Genomic DNA, 14818 nt, shown 5'->3' on the forward strand with positions numbered 1-14818 from the left:
TGAAGTTAATTATTTTTTAATTGTCTCCATTTACTCGCCTTTAGGTAGTTTAGATGGTGTTTGTTTACTCACTGAGATTTTATAATCTCACCACCCTCAATTCCCCACATTTCAGGTTCGGGATAGCCGGTAGATAGCCGATTGCATCAAGGACTTCAGTTAGCCTTGCATTGTCAAAATTATAGATTCACAGACTCGCATCTTATTGGTTAGTTGAGGGCCCACGTGTCATTGTAAAAGTAATTTTATACTTTAGTTATCTAATTTAAAATATGTATGAACATATTTAGCTTTTACACCATGTTTTTGGCAAGTTTCGGTATTATCGAGAAAAATGACGAAAATACCCCTGTGAGCTAGAAAATAATATTTTATTATTTTGATTTGGAAACGACTTATGATTTCTTGAAATGCAAGATTTAATAACTGTCGCTCACTGGGGAGATGCGGAAGCTGATGCTAAGCCTTGCGGGGTTCCGATCAACATTCGGGGTAATGAGTGCCTATCGGGACGTTGCGACGGTTGTCACGGGCTCGATGGGAGTTCCGGGTCGTGATAGCTATGATTTTTAAATATGTTTTGAATATATATATGGATTATACATAAAGTGTTTTAAACCGAGAAACAAGCTTTTCAAGATGATTTATATCAAAGAAAAGTGTGCCTTATATTTGTGCGGTGTGCATTCATAATTATAATGTTTACTTGTCATGCGAATTGTCGTTTCAAAATTCTTGTACAAATTTTATTTTAAGGAAATGATAATAAATTTCATCATACCCTATATTGAATGCTTTGGAGGAATTTTGAAATGAGATTTCAAGGGCATAACACAATTTTTGGAATAGTTTTATTTTACTAAGAGATTCGAGAATAAGTCGGATGTCACATTGGATAAGTATGACCCTCGTGCACGAGTGAGCTCTAGCTAGAGAATTTTCGGGTCGTCGATAGGCTATTAGACATAGCTGGGGCTATGGTCTGTGATATACGTGGCTATCCATGAGCTACATCATCTCCGGTACATGGCCTTTCGTCATTTCGATTTTTGTTGGCATCTACACCTAGAGCATCAAATCGATCTACAATTTATTCAAAGTATTGTTCTAAACGTTGGAATTTGAGATCCATTTGTTGCTCCAAAACTCTCAGGGCCACCCCTTGATCTTGCACTGCAGATTGTGAAGCCTCAATTCCATGATTTTCACCATGAGTACCATCACCTACCATAGCTGGGTCACCTACCATTAGATTGGGTGAGTTTTTCCATTTTTATACCAACTAATGCAGCAAGTTAACATGAAAATAAATACTAGCACTCAACAAAGCCTTTAAAATTGATAACCAAGTTTCAAATACAAAAACTTACACTCAAAATTTGGCAAAAAATATAATATCATTCAATAATTCAATTAATTAAGTTCTCTAAAAACTAAGTTTAATGGTGTTATTTATAATAGTCTAATTTTATTTGACTTAAACTTTGAGTGTAAGTAAAGTAAATTAAAATAAGAAAGTATGCTACCCTAGACTTTCTTGAAATACAAAAAAAGTAAATTCTTAAATTTATATTTACCTACCATCTAAATAAAATAAAATAAAATAAAAACCTTAAATACTAAATAATAAATAAAAAATTAAATATTAAAATTACTTATTAGACTATTAGACTATCTACGTCACCGATGAAAAAGACAAGAAGGCTGGCGGGTATGGGATGGAAGGTTGGAGTGTGGAGGAAGTATGGAGCAAGGGAAAAGGAATCTTTAGTGGTCTGCTGTTTCTGATATGGCAGACGAGGCCTCTCTGTTGCACATGGACCAGGGAAAGGCAGAGAAAGTGGGTGCTTCACGGGTGCGTATGCCTCGTTCATACGGTGGGACAAGGCTGGAGAGAAGGGGACGAGCTTGGGCTAAGATATGAACCGTGTGATTTGCTATGAATTAAAGCAGGACAAGGGAAGGGCCAGCTGGCAACTATGACGAGAGAGCCTGTGGACAGGGGTGCTTCAATAATGTGATGCTAAATGTCGGGCTTCGATATTGATTTTTGGTTGCTTTTTAGGGCATATGAAACCTTTGAAATATGTGCAGATTGATCCTAAATACAACCATGATTCCATTGTGTCTGATTCGAGGGTGGCAGTATCATGGATTCTAAACAAACAAAAAAATCCATGAAATTTGTAGAAGATGTTCTACAGAAACAGTTAGATTGCTCAATTTAATCACGTTGTGAAATTCTAAGCAATTTTTTAAATTGTCATCACTTGTTTTTTTTTTTTGTTTTAATTATGTTTTCGATATTACGAGAATTTATAATAATTTTTGAAATTGATTATTTGTTTAAAGTTTCCTAAATTAGCAATTTCAATTTTTTTTAATCAAAACCATATCACCTACAATTATTTCATCATAATGCTTCGATCAAACTCATGAATTATGTAAAGTGTATTATGAACTTACACTTACAAGTGGTGAACACTTATATAATATTTTGGTCGTAATTAGATAATTGTAGTAATATAATTTTATTTATAATAAATTTCTAATATATTTATTAAGTTTTATACCAAGAGTACGACATATTGGAAGGTCGAAATCAATGGCTTAAGAGTACGACAAGGATTGGTTAGTCAAGTCGTGCTATAGCATTCCAACAATTACTCTTGTAAAATTTTAGTTATCCAAGAAGCACATAAGAGTTTTACAATTAGAAGTTGAGATTTTCAGTTTAGAGGTTTCATATTTAAATTCTGAATCGAGTTGGCTCTTTCTAGTTCACATTAGAAAAAAAAAAAAGTTCATTGAAATAATCTTGATAGATCAATACTTAATGTTGATGGTAAATTATTTTAATTTTTATAAATTAAATTAACTTAATTATGAAAAATTATGTTTGCTCGTAAAATGAAAAATTGTACTTGTTCACCAAAGAATTTATAGAAAAAAATATTTTTTACCAAATCATTTTCACTAATTCTAACTAATCAGAGAATTTTGAGGCTTTATCGTATCTTAGAGACAAATAAGCCTTAAAACAATTGTTTTAGTCTCCGTAAAGCCATTTTTTTAAAGTTTATTTCTTTTTCTTGTTTCATTCTGTAATTTATTTAACAATGATGAAAGACAACTGCTTTGTGTTGACCAAAATCAAGTATATCACAGAAGAATCAAAGAGTTTCAAGCTAACTTGCATTATAAAACCCAAGCAAGATGGAAACACATGTTGCAAACGAAACCAAGCACAGATAAGAGATTATTGATTACAATCTAGCCCAAAACCATTTATTCCATAAGACTAATAGTGCTTTGGGCAAGTGGACACAACCTTCATGCCCATCCTTATTTTACACGGTTTCCTTAACCAAGTTTTATCCTGACAAAGACATTTTAAAGGTCAAGCCAGAACCACTCAGTTTTTCATCGAAGATCTTACAGAATCGTTCCACTGCAGAAGGGCTGAGATAATTAATATAGTCGCCCATCTCGCCTTTCCGAAAGAAAGATTTAGTCTGACGTGTTGAGGCTGCCAGGGTTCCTGTCTTGTTCACTTCCAAATCCTTTAGGTTGCTCAAGCTGCAAAACTTTGCTATTTCCTAAATGACTCCAGCTTTCTCTTCCTCCATGGAAAATGGAAATCCCGTGAATTCAGCCATCTTTCTTATATGAGGTATTGGGTTTTCCTTCATGTCCTCGTACTTGAGAAACAAAACTTTGTTTGGCTTCTCCAAGGATTCTTTCCAGTACCTTAGAACATGATCCCAAAAGGGTCCATACGCATCTTCACCTCTGCAAAATTGCTCGAAACATTCCTCCAAACTCCAATCAGCACACTCTGGTTCACTTGTAATGAAATGCCACAACGAAACAATGACATCCAGAGGATTGCGAGCTATATAAACAATTCGGGAATTCGATTGTTTGATTGATTCAGCTAATGCTTGGTAGGGAAGGTGAGTGGCAAACAGCCTTGGCGATGAAACGCCAGCGAAATCAGGGATTTGACCATCCTTATACAACATCATTTCAAAGTAGGGAACAAGGTCGTTGGGGTTTGATGAATTCAAGGGGCTGTTGGAAAGAGTGAAACGGTTGTGGTTCATGATGGTGAAAGCCAAGGCTTTCAACCATGTCGTTCCAGCTTTTGGCGTGCTGGCTAAAATAATGTCATCATCTAGAGCTTGGAAGTGTTTTTGGAAGGATATTACATTTGGAACAAGCTGAGATAGACACCAATGGCCTTGGAAATGGGTTAACGCTGGGGCATGTTTTTCGGAGTGTTGGCTTACAGGGCTGTTTTCTTCAACCATAGATGAAAGTTTGGGGTTTGTTTCGGATTGGGATTTGGGAGTACTACTCAATTTCCATCAGCCTCAACAGAATGAAGCTTTATAGCCAAAAAATAATTTGTAGGTGTAAAGGCGGTTTTTGTGATAAGGAGAGAAAGCGTTGCAAACAAGTAAAAAGGTGGGTCGGAGGCGGCAGAGAGGAAGATTGGAATAGTTCCTGAAGTATTGAGTATCGTGGCAAGTAAAAGTCAATTAAAAGAGAATTAGAAAGAGAATTTAGATAGAGAAGCTCCAGAAGATCATCTGTTAGCCTGGGGGAAAGAGTCCCGGCTAAATGAATTATGAGGCTCTATATATAGTGCTAAACGTGGTGGTTACTCAAGAATAAGTTTTAATGTGCCTAATAAATTACATTATTATGAAGAGCATTAATGTGAGTAATCGTTACTATAATTAGATATAGCAAGATTTGTTCTCAAGTAAAAGGTAATTGAGAAAAGGTATACGTGAACAGGTACAAGAAAAGAAGTTGTACATGAACAGATACAAGAGAAGTACGTGTATGTGAACAGGCATACGAGAACAAAGTAGGAGAGTGAAACACTTGTACTTCAGGAAACGGTTAAGGGGAAGATCTCTTAACTATCTCCATATTTGAGCCACCAAGCCGAATTCTTCGAAACATCCCAAGATGAAAGTAACCCATGAACCCTATCATTTATTCCGTGTTGCTTTCACTGCTATCGTGTGAAGTGATTATTCTAATAAAATTAGTTGTTCCTTATAGAGTAATGCTTTACTTATTCTAATTGTTCTACGTTGAAGTAGCGTTTCACTTGATCTAATTGTTCTACATGAAGTAGGACTTCACTTATTTTAGTTGTTCTCTATACAATATTATTTTGTAAAAATAATTTTTTAGCGAATAGATATTAACCAAAATCAAGTATCTACATTTTGCCCCTTACATAAGAATTCTTATTTAAGAATAATTCTTATGCATTACTTTAGGGAAAGGTTTTATTTTATACTATAACATATTGTACTATAACACCCCATGCAATAACGCCTCCGATAGTAACACCTTAAGTAGTAATACTTTAGGTAATAACATATTACCGTTAAGTGTAATATTTAATTGATTATATAACAATATATTTTCATAGAATAAGATTTTCAAAATACAAATTGTAAAAGGAAAGTTAAGCTTTTTCATAAAAACCTTGATTCTATCTGGCCTATAAGTATGGAACTTACTGTGAATAATTTTCTTCATTCAAATTCCAACCAAAACAAAATTCAGAGTAAGGTCTGTTCTTTTGCGAATTTTCTTTTTTGAGCAAGCAAGTTATTCTTCTTCTTCTTCTTATAATTTCTTGTTTACTCTCTCTCCCTATTTTTATTTGCATTTTCTTGCCTTTTAAAAAAATTGAATTTCTTTTGCTTGTTGCCCCTTACATGAAATTTTTTTTATATGATAAAAGAAAATTTTTCATGCATGTGATGAGGCTTTTTAATTGAAAGAGAAATTTTTTTTATGTATATATATGTTTAAGCAGATAAATAAATTGTTTGATTTTAGAAAAAGAACTTAGAACAAGCATTACTTATGTTTCATAAGAAAACTATCTTGGTAAGTAAAAGCAAAAAAAAAAATTCATCTTAAAACAAGGATTTGTTTCCAGTCATGATTTATAATTTGTCGCTAAATATAAATTTCAAAAGCAAAAGTGTAAAAGATAAGCAAACATAGCAAAAATTTTTATTTAATTGACTTTTTGTGTTAAAACTTGTTTTGATGCTTCTATTTGTTTTTGAAATATAACTATTATTTTATTTTGAATTTCTTGCATGTGCAGCCTTTAATAGAAACATTTAACTGGCAAAGAAATATAGGAAGAGAAACACTAGAACAAATAAAAGATACTAAGTCTCCGGCATGTCAACTTCTATTTGTTGGCAAGTTAAAGTGAAAGAAACAAATAAATGCTAGCCTACATGTCAACTTTTTGGTTTTTTCTTTTGTTTACTAGCAGCACAAGCTGTAGTTCTCTTTTTTTTCATATATATATAAATGGGTTTTTCTAGTATTGAAACTTACAAGCTGCGGTTCTCTTCCTTCTTCTAATATATCTATTAGGCTTTTGACATGCCGCGACCTCTTAACTTTAGAGCTCGCGGCTTGTTCAATTGAAGAGCTCCTTTAAGTAAATCTCTTTTGATTGAAGCTCGCGGCACAAGAAGCCTCGTGCCAATTAAGGTGTTGCTGCGAGCTTTTCTGTTTGAGGCTCGTGGTACATATGCCGTGAGCTCTTTTATTTGTTCCTTGCAGTACTTATGCCACAAGGTTTTTTTTTAATTTTTGATTTTTTTGTTTATATATATATTTTAATGTTGCATGTTTTTAAGAAATAAATCAATAATACAAAAATATATATTAAAAAATATAATAAAAATTATAATAAAGTTTGATATTTCTTTAGATAATATATTTCTTTATGCAACTATTTAATCTTTTAATAACATTCTCATATAAATATTAAAATGTGGTCTTTGTTATTGTATGCATTCTTTATAATACTAATGCATAAAAATACTACAAAAGATTACTAATAATTTTTTTGACACATTTTAAAAAATATGTAACTCCATGTCAAATTTGTACTAATGAGCATAAAAATAAATAAATAAAATAATATTGCATATGAGGACTTATCTCATTTTTGGCATATGATGTCTGCAAGATCGGTGAAGTTCCTTGTATTCCATATAGAATAGTGCATCAATTTGAGCCCTTTTCTCTTGGCCATGTTTCCTTTTGTGTTTCATTGTTTCTTCTAGAGAAACTATATGTACACACGGTTAAGCTTAGAGTTGCACCCTTATGGTTTTTGGTATTCAAACTTCTATTTGCAAGTAGTGCTTCTAGCCCTTGTGTAACACATATATCATAGAAGAATTTGAAAGTTGGCTTGTGATTGCCAATATTCCATGAGCAAGTACTTCTCCAAAAATGATAATTGTTGCTATAGTTCATATATGATGCTAGAAAAGCTAACATTGAAGTTGAGAAAGATTACAACAAAGATTGTTGTATTGAAGAATCATGAAGAGGAGTTGAGAAGATGATTAAATACTTTCTCCAATAGTGGTTATTCTCAAGAATAATGAGATATGTCAAGAAAGACTGTAGTAAAGATTGCTTTACTAAAGAGAGGAGTTGCGAAGAAGATTAGCTGCTTCTTCCAGTAGTGCCTTTTCTTAAGAATAATTAGATAATTTCTCCTATCATAAAAAAATATCGACTCTTCTCTGTGGAACTCAAGAGTTGGCCACTCCTTTATTAGCTTTGTAGACTTGTCAAAGTAATGTTGCTCGTATAAATGTTACATGCTTACTCATCATATTACTATATGACATCTGAAGGAAATCTCAACCTTACATCAAGGATGTTAACTCTTAACCTGATGTGAAGAAGATTATTTTAACTCTTTAGATAGGTAAGCGTAAGAGTTACAACCAATTTGTGAGTAACAAGCTAGGGCCAAGAAATGAGCGATAAAGCTTGAAACTAATAGCATAATATCATTACAGCCAAATTATGAGCGATAAAACTAATGGCTGAAATATGAATGATAAATCATGGTCAAAGAATGAGCGACAAAGCTTACGACCAACAAAAAAATATCATTGTAGCCAAAATATGAGCAATAAAGCCTAAGGCTGAAGTAATAGTAATAAGCTATGGTCAAATAATGCGTGATAAAGCTTGTAATCGGTAGCATAATGTCATTGTAGCCAAAGTATAAATAGTAAAGATTGTGGCTCAAATAAGAGTGATGAACTATGGCCAAAGAGTGAGCGCTAAAGCTTGCGACCAATAGTATAATATAATTGCAACCAAAGTATAAGCGATAAAGCTAGTAGCTAAATATGAATTTCTTTTCGTTCCAAATGTAAAATTTCAATATATAAAATAATGAAGAGTCAAAGTCATAGAAGTATCATACATGAGTGGGAAGCAAGTTGTATTAGATCTTGTTGTTCCCAATCAGTAACTCTTCTGCTTGCGTCTTTTTGTGGAATATTCTACGTAAGTCTTTGCATTCAAGAAATAAATGACCAACTGTTCTGTGATAGTCACAATATTTTAGGTTGGACTTTTCTTCTGTTGTTGGTGGTTGTGTAGCATAAGGCAAGTTCACTTGTCCATCCCTAATTCATTCATGAAGAATCATTTTCACTCCATCTAGTGGAACTGAAAATGGTGGAGAAAAATCATTCTCCTCATATGGCTTTCACTTTAGATCATCCTTTCTAGTACGTAAATTTGATTGTAAAGGACCTTTTCTTTCTCTAAGTTTTCCTTGAATAGCATTTACTGTTGGGGTATTCCTTCTATCAAAATGAGTAGCTCCCTTTTGTTTAAGAACTGTATTCTTGGTTTTTCATGCAACTTTTACCAAGGTAGTAAAGGTTGAAAGAGGTAAATTCTCCAACTGTAACCTATACTCAACGAACATCCCTTGAATGCAAACCTTCACTAATTCCTTTTCATCATGAGACTCTTGTATGTCCAATACCTTTTCTCTAAAGTGTTGGGTGTACTTTATGAGGTCTTCTCTAGACTTTTGATATTCTCTTCCTAAATCAACGAGAGTAACCTTTTCTTGAGTAGAAAAGAACTTTTCCCCAACATCCTGCACATTTGACTGCAAGATTCAATAGAACTAGGGGTGAGATTAACATACCATGTATAAACCTTTTCAGTGTGAGATTTAGAGAATTCCTTCAACTTCAAGACATCATCCAATCCTGCCACTCCGAGTGTTTCCACAAACTTCATAATATGCTTTCGTGCATCACCAATCTTACCATTGAATTGCTTGAATTTAGGACTAGTGTAGTCTTTAGGATATGGCTTAACAGCTACACTTGTTGGTTAAGGAAACTTAATATCAAATTTGGAAAGCTAAAGCTTTTATTTTTCTGGTCTAATAACTTTTGGAGCTCTTCCATTGTCACAAAGCCTTGAGTAGTGGTTGGTGGGATTATTATAGTAGTGGTAGTTGCTGGCATAACTACCATAAAGGAGTTGATCAAATTGGGATTTCCAACACCTAACACATCAACAACATTTTCTCCATTAACTTTGTTTGCATTTATGTTTACAACTAGGAGAATGGATCCATTAGGTGCATCCTCATCACCATTAAGGTGTATAGGTTGAGCTTAAGAAGTAATGGTAGTAGAGGATGAAAGTTGAGATATGGTCTCCAACATCAGCCTATTGTTGTCTTCCAATGTTTGCATTCTCTTTTGAAAAGCTTCAATCATTTTCATCAACTCTTGGTTGTAGGTGGGAAAATGTGCATTTTGGTTGCCAAAGGAACTATCCATTTCTTCTAGTAATAGAAAGTTGTGATAGTAAGGTTTTACTTAATCCAATCACTCTTCCCTAGTGGATTTGCCAAAATGTAAAAAGGGCTCTTGTGATAGAGAGAGGAAGCATTGCAAACAAGTAAAAGGATGCGCCAAAGGCTACAAAGAGAAAAATAAAAGCAGTTTCTGAAGTATTGAGTGTCGTGGCAAGTGAAAGATAATAAGAAGAGAATTAGAGAAAGAATTTAGATAAAGAAGCTTTGGAAAATCATTTGGTAGCCTAAGGGGAAGAGTCCCCGCTAAATGAATTGTGATGCTCTATATATAGTGTTAAAAATGACGGTTACTCAAGAATAGCTTTAATGTGTCTAATAAATTACATTATTATGAAGAATATTAAAGTGAGTAACCGTTACTGTAATTGAGTGTGGTAAGACTTGTTCTCAAGTAAAAGGTAATAAAGAAGAGGTATATGCGAAAAGGTATAAGACAAAAAGTTGTACATGAACAGGCACAAGAGAAGAAGGTGTATGTGAACAAGTATACGAGAACAAGGTAAGAGGGTGAAACACTTGTACTTCAAGAAAAGGTTAAGAGGAAGACCTCTTAATTATCACCATATCTGAGCTACCAAGCCAAACTCTCCGGAACATCCCAAGATGAAAGTAACTCATGAACCCTACTACTTATTTCGGGTTGCTTTCACTACTATCTTGTGAAGTAATTATTTTAATAATATTAGTTGTTCTTCATGGGGTAGTGCTTTACTTATTCTAATTGTTCTGCGTTGAAGTAGCGCTTCACTTGCTCTAGTTATTATGCGTGAAATAGCACTTCACTTGTTTTAGTTGTTTTCTATACAATTTTAAGTTATAAAAATATTTTTTTAGAAAATAGGTATTAACCAAAATCAAGTATCTACAGTAGGTACATTTTTTTTTTTTGCGCATGCCCCAAAAAAATTATGTTTTCATGTTATTTTTGTCTAGCACCAAATTAAGAATCTATGTAATACAGCTCAAGGTACGAATGAACTGATATAGCTCTTAGTGGGACAGAACTGACAGTATTCACAAAAAAACAAATGGTAAATCCAATATATCATAAAACATGCCACCTGCCTCCTACTGTAGATGATGGTTTAGTAATTTCGAATTTAGCCAAATAATTAAGCACATCACTTTCTAATCTCAACTATAACAGAACCAAACCCATAATCACAAGCCAAGACCCATACACCAAAGAGAATACTTTTTCAACTTAGCATGAAAAACACTTTGCCATGTGACCATCACCAATAAGCAGTAGATAAAAGGACAAAGCCGTATCTAAACCCCATGATCCAACTATCCCTTATTTTGTCCACACATCCATTGTGCCAACCTCCTCCACTAGTCCAGTAGCTTTAGCAACTAGCATTCTTGGTATAACCCATTAGAATATTTACTAATTTTAACCAATGTTTAATCTTAGTCTGATATTTTTTTGAAAAGTGCAATTCATTAAAGGAAGGAAAGAGTTACTTCATAGATCCAAAAAAAGGATTTAAGATCCATATATATACAATAGAAAAAGGTTATACCGATCTCACTCCCGCATCCCCTATATAATTATCCAACGATAAAAAAACCCTTATATCTCTTTGTACTAAATCTTATTTAGATTAACATTTATTAGGTATATTTTATCTAAATTCTATTAAAAATTAATATTTAATATTAGAATCCTATTATTAATATTTGTAATAAAAAATTTAAATTTGAACTTGAACTCGATATAAAAATGAATTTAAAATTAATTTTTATTTTATAATATTAATGGAAATTAAACTAATTATAAATTAAAGTTTTTTTTGACATTTAAGCATTTAACTCATTAGTTAGTATATGATCTTCTTACTTAAAAAGCGAGATTTGAACCCCTATTCCCCTAAATTCCAAAATTTATTTTTTTTTAAAAAGGTAAGTTTGTTTTATTGATAAGGCCAGTAGCTAAGCATAGTTGTTTGGCTTATTGCTTACATATGTAACAAAAAAGAAAAAGGAAATCCCATAACAACTAATAATATCTAGATTTTAATTGTAGAAAGATAGAGTCAAAGGGAAAAGGGGTCTAGTAGGGACTTCTTCCTAAAAAGTTTTAAATTTTTATAAGATATCTTTATTTTTTTAGAATTTTATAATTTTGTCTCTACAAATATTAAACTTTTAATATGATTGTTTTATAAATATTAGGGTAAAATGCTTCTACACCCCTAAGTTTTGTCCACAATTCCATACGGGTCCATTAGTATTCGAAAAAAAATATCTTTCCTTGGACACATAAGTCAATTCATTAGTCAATCGTTAGTGTTTTCATTACTTTCATGATTTGATAATATTTTTAAGATAATTTTACCCTTCATTCAGCTTTAAACAAACCAGAAGCTAAAACTCCCTTAAAATCCAAATTTCATTTCTAAAATGCTTTAGATTTGGTGCTGATTTTTGGCATTTCAATTTAAAATCGACTTGTGAAGAGAAACCAATAACCCATGATTGATTTTTGGTGGGTGATTCAAAGTGAGGTTAAAAGGTGGGACTAGAAAATGAAGGTTGAGTTGTTAAGTTGATTTTTCTTACTTGTTTATGGGTTTAGAAACCATAAATCCATGTTTGATCTAAGGTTTTGAGTTTCCCAGCTTGTTGTGAGAACTTGACATTTTTGAGTTGTGAGATTTGAAGATGTTTGATAAAATTCCCCAAAGAGCTATTGACAAACTATTGTGTTCATTCTTTTTATGCAATGTGCATTTTAGATAGTTTACATTTACTGTTAATGTCATTTACATGTTTAGGGCAAACTGTCTAGTTTGAATACTAATTGACCCACATAGAATTATGGCAAAATTAGGACAATAGGAGTATTTTATTATCTTTGTCCCCTTAAATGTGAAATCTGGACTTTGCCACTGGAAAAAGTTGGCTTTTTTTGCTTTTGTGGGTGTTCATGGCTGTTGATTTTGTTTTATGATTTAGTAGGCATCTGATATGTAAATCTTTTTCTTTATGGCCTCTTTTTTTATTGCATAGGTGTGGGTCTGTGTCACGACCCGGAACTCCCCATCGAGCCCGTGACAACCGCCGAGAGGCCTCGACAGACATTCTTCACCCCGAATGCCGATCGAAACCCCACAAGGCTCTCATATCAACTTTCGCACTTCCTTGGTGAGCAATAGTTATCAACTATCAAAATTCGAAGGATTACAAATCATTTCCAAATCAGAACATAACATATTGTTTTCTAGCTCGCAGGGGCATTTTTGTCATTTTTGTTGAAAATCTCGAAACTTGCTAAAAATGTAGTAGGTAAGCAGAAAATATATATTTAATGATTTAAAAACAAATTAAGTATCTAAAACGTTCATTTGAAGTGAAAAATTGACCATTTGATTATAATAAAAGTATTCAATAAAATAAACTATTTTCTTGTAAAATAATTTTCATAAAACTATCGGTAGATAATTCTTATAGCGTAAAAGTTAATTATATTCATATATACTATAAAGCAAATAACCAAGGTATAAAATTTCTTTTACAGTGACACGTGGGCCCACATCTAACCAAAATGCATCGAAAACTGAAAACCTACAGCTTTTACCGATTCGAGTCCAAATGAAGGTCTTTGTCAAGTCAGCTAACTATGGAATTCCCCGAGCCTGAAATGTGAGGAATAAGGGTGGTGAGATTATAAAATCCCAGCGAGTAAACAGATACCATCTAAACTATCTAAAGTTGAGTAAATGGAGACAATTAAAATAAGTCATCATACTGTAATTTCATTACCTTTCAACTCATTTCAACCGAATAAAATCAATCCATATAAATCGAGTAATCAACTTGGCTTATGAATTTCTTAAAACTTTGGCTCGTGCCAAAACTCATACTCGGTGATACCTTGCGTAGGGCATCCAACTGAGTCTGCCAAGGCTGTTAAAATTTTTGTATACACTTAAAATATATTTTTAGTTTGAGAAAAATACAGTTGTTCCTTGGCGTTGGCTGAGTTCCCCTTCATGTGGTGGTTTGGCGTGAAGTGAACCCTAAGCTTTACCCCAGGAGATACCCTACGCGCCTCTCCGTTCGAGGTAAGAATATAATGGAGTTTACCGTGCCCCTCTAATAGGCTGGTCCACGGAACCCCCTTTGCAGTGAATAATTAATATATACTCCACCAATCAATAAAATTCATTCTAGCATGACATGGCAATTTATCGTAACCTAGCCTCTCAAGGCTGAATACTTAGTACAAATAATTTTAACACCAAAATCAGTTTAGCCATTCATGCTCATTTATTGTCATAAGCCATTCAATTTAAAACCATAAATTTACAACATAAGCAGGAAGTCTCCAATTACCCTATTTTCAAAACCAGTATTCGATCTTTCAGAAAATTTATAAAATCATTTTATAAAATCACAATTTCTCTTAAAACATAGCAAATTACCATTTTAAACCCATTTTCCATAAAATCACACAATTGTATAAAACTACTCTAAATAATTAAGACGATAATAAGTTTACTCACAGTTCTAGGAGTCGATATACTTCTAATCCCAGTCTCCAAGCACAATCTCTGTACTTTTACCAGTGTACTTTGCTCACCACCTATCCACAATATACAATACATAATTCACCACATCAATGCTTGACCCTTATAAAATCAATTCAGGCTCGGTATATATGCATGATATGATATACAACTTATCTGACTACCGCTTAAATGCGGTGCTGACCTAATTCGGCCTATTATCTCCAATTTAACTCCAAATCAATTCTTCTCACTTTCTACACACCAATTATACTTAAATTACCTTAGTGACTATGAATGAGATTCAATTTATCAGTCCCGGTATAAATTACGAAAATACCCCTTGTGGGTAAAAATTCGTATTTTTCCTTCGAAAATTTCCATCATTTTTCTAGGCTCATAATTCATCATTATTCATCATAATTCCTCAAATAAACATCAAGATCATCAGCCAATATTCCCCTAGAAAATTCGGCCAATAATGGTAATGGAGGAAAATAAATTCTTTTCTTGTTGTTTTGTTCCTAAATATGTTAAACTAACTTAAAACACTAACATAACTTAAAATCAAATT

The 14818-nt window shown here is 33.0% G+C and overlaps 2 pseudogenes; both read right to left on the bottom strand.

Moving 5' to 3' along the window:
- Positions 1-1249, bottom strand: part of LOC18587081 — a 7119-nt pseudogene extending 5870 nt beyond the window's left edge.
- Positions 3159-4612, bottom strand: LOC18587082 (annotated as a pseudogene).

This window comes from Theobroma cacao, chromosome 10 (assembly GCF_000208745.1).
Source record: "Theobroma cacao cultivar B97-61/B2 chromosome 10, Criollo_cocoa_genome_V2, whole genome shotgun sequence".
NCBI lineage: Eukaryota > Viridiplantae > Streptophyta > Magnoliopsida > Malvales > Malvaceae > Theobroma > Theobroma cacao.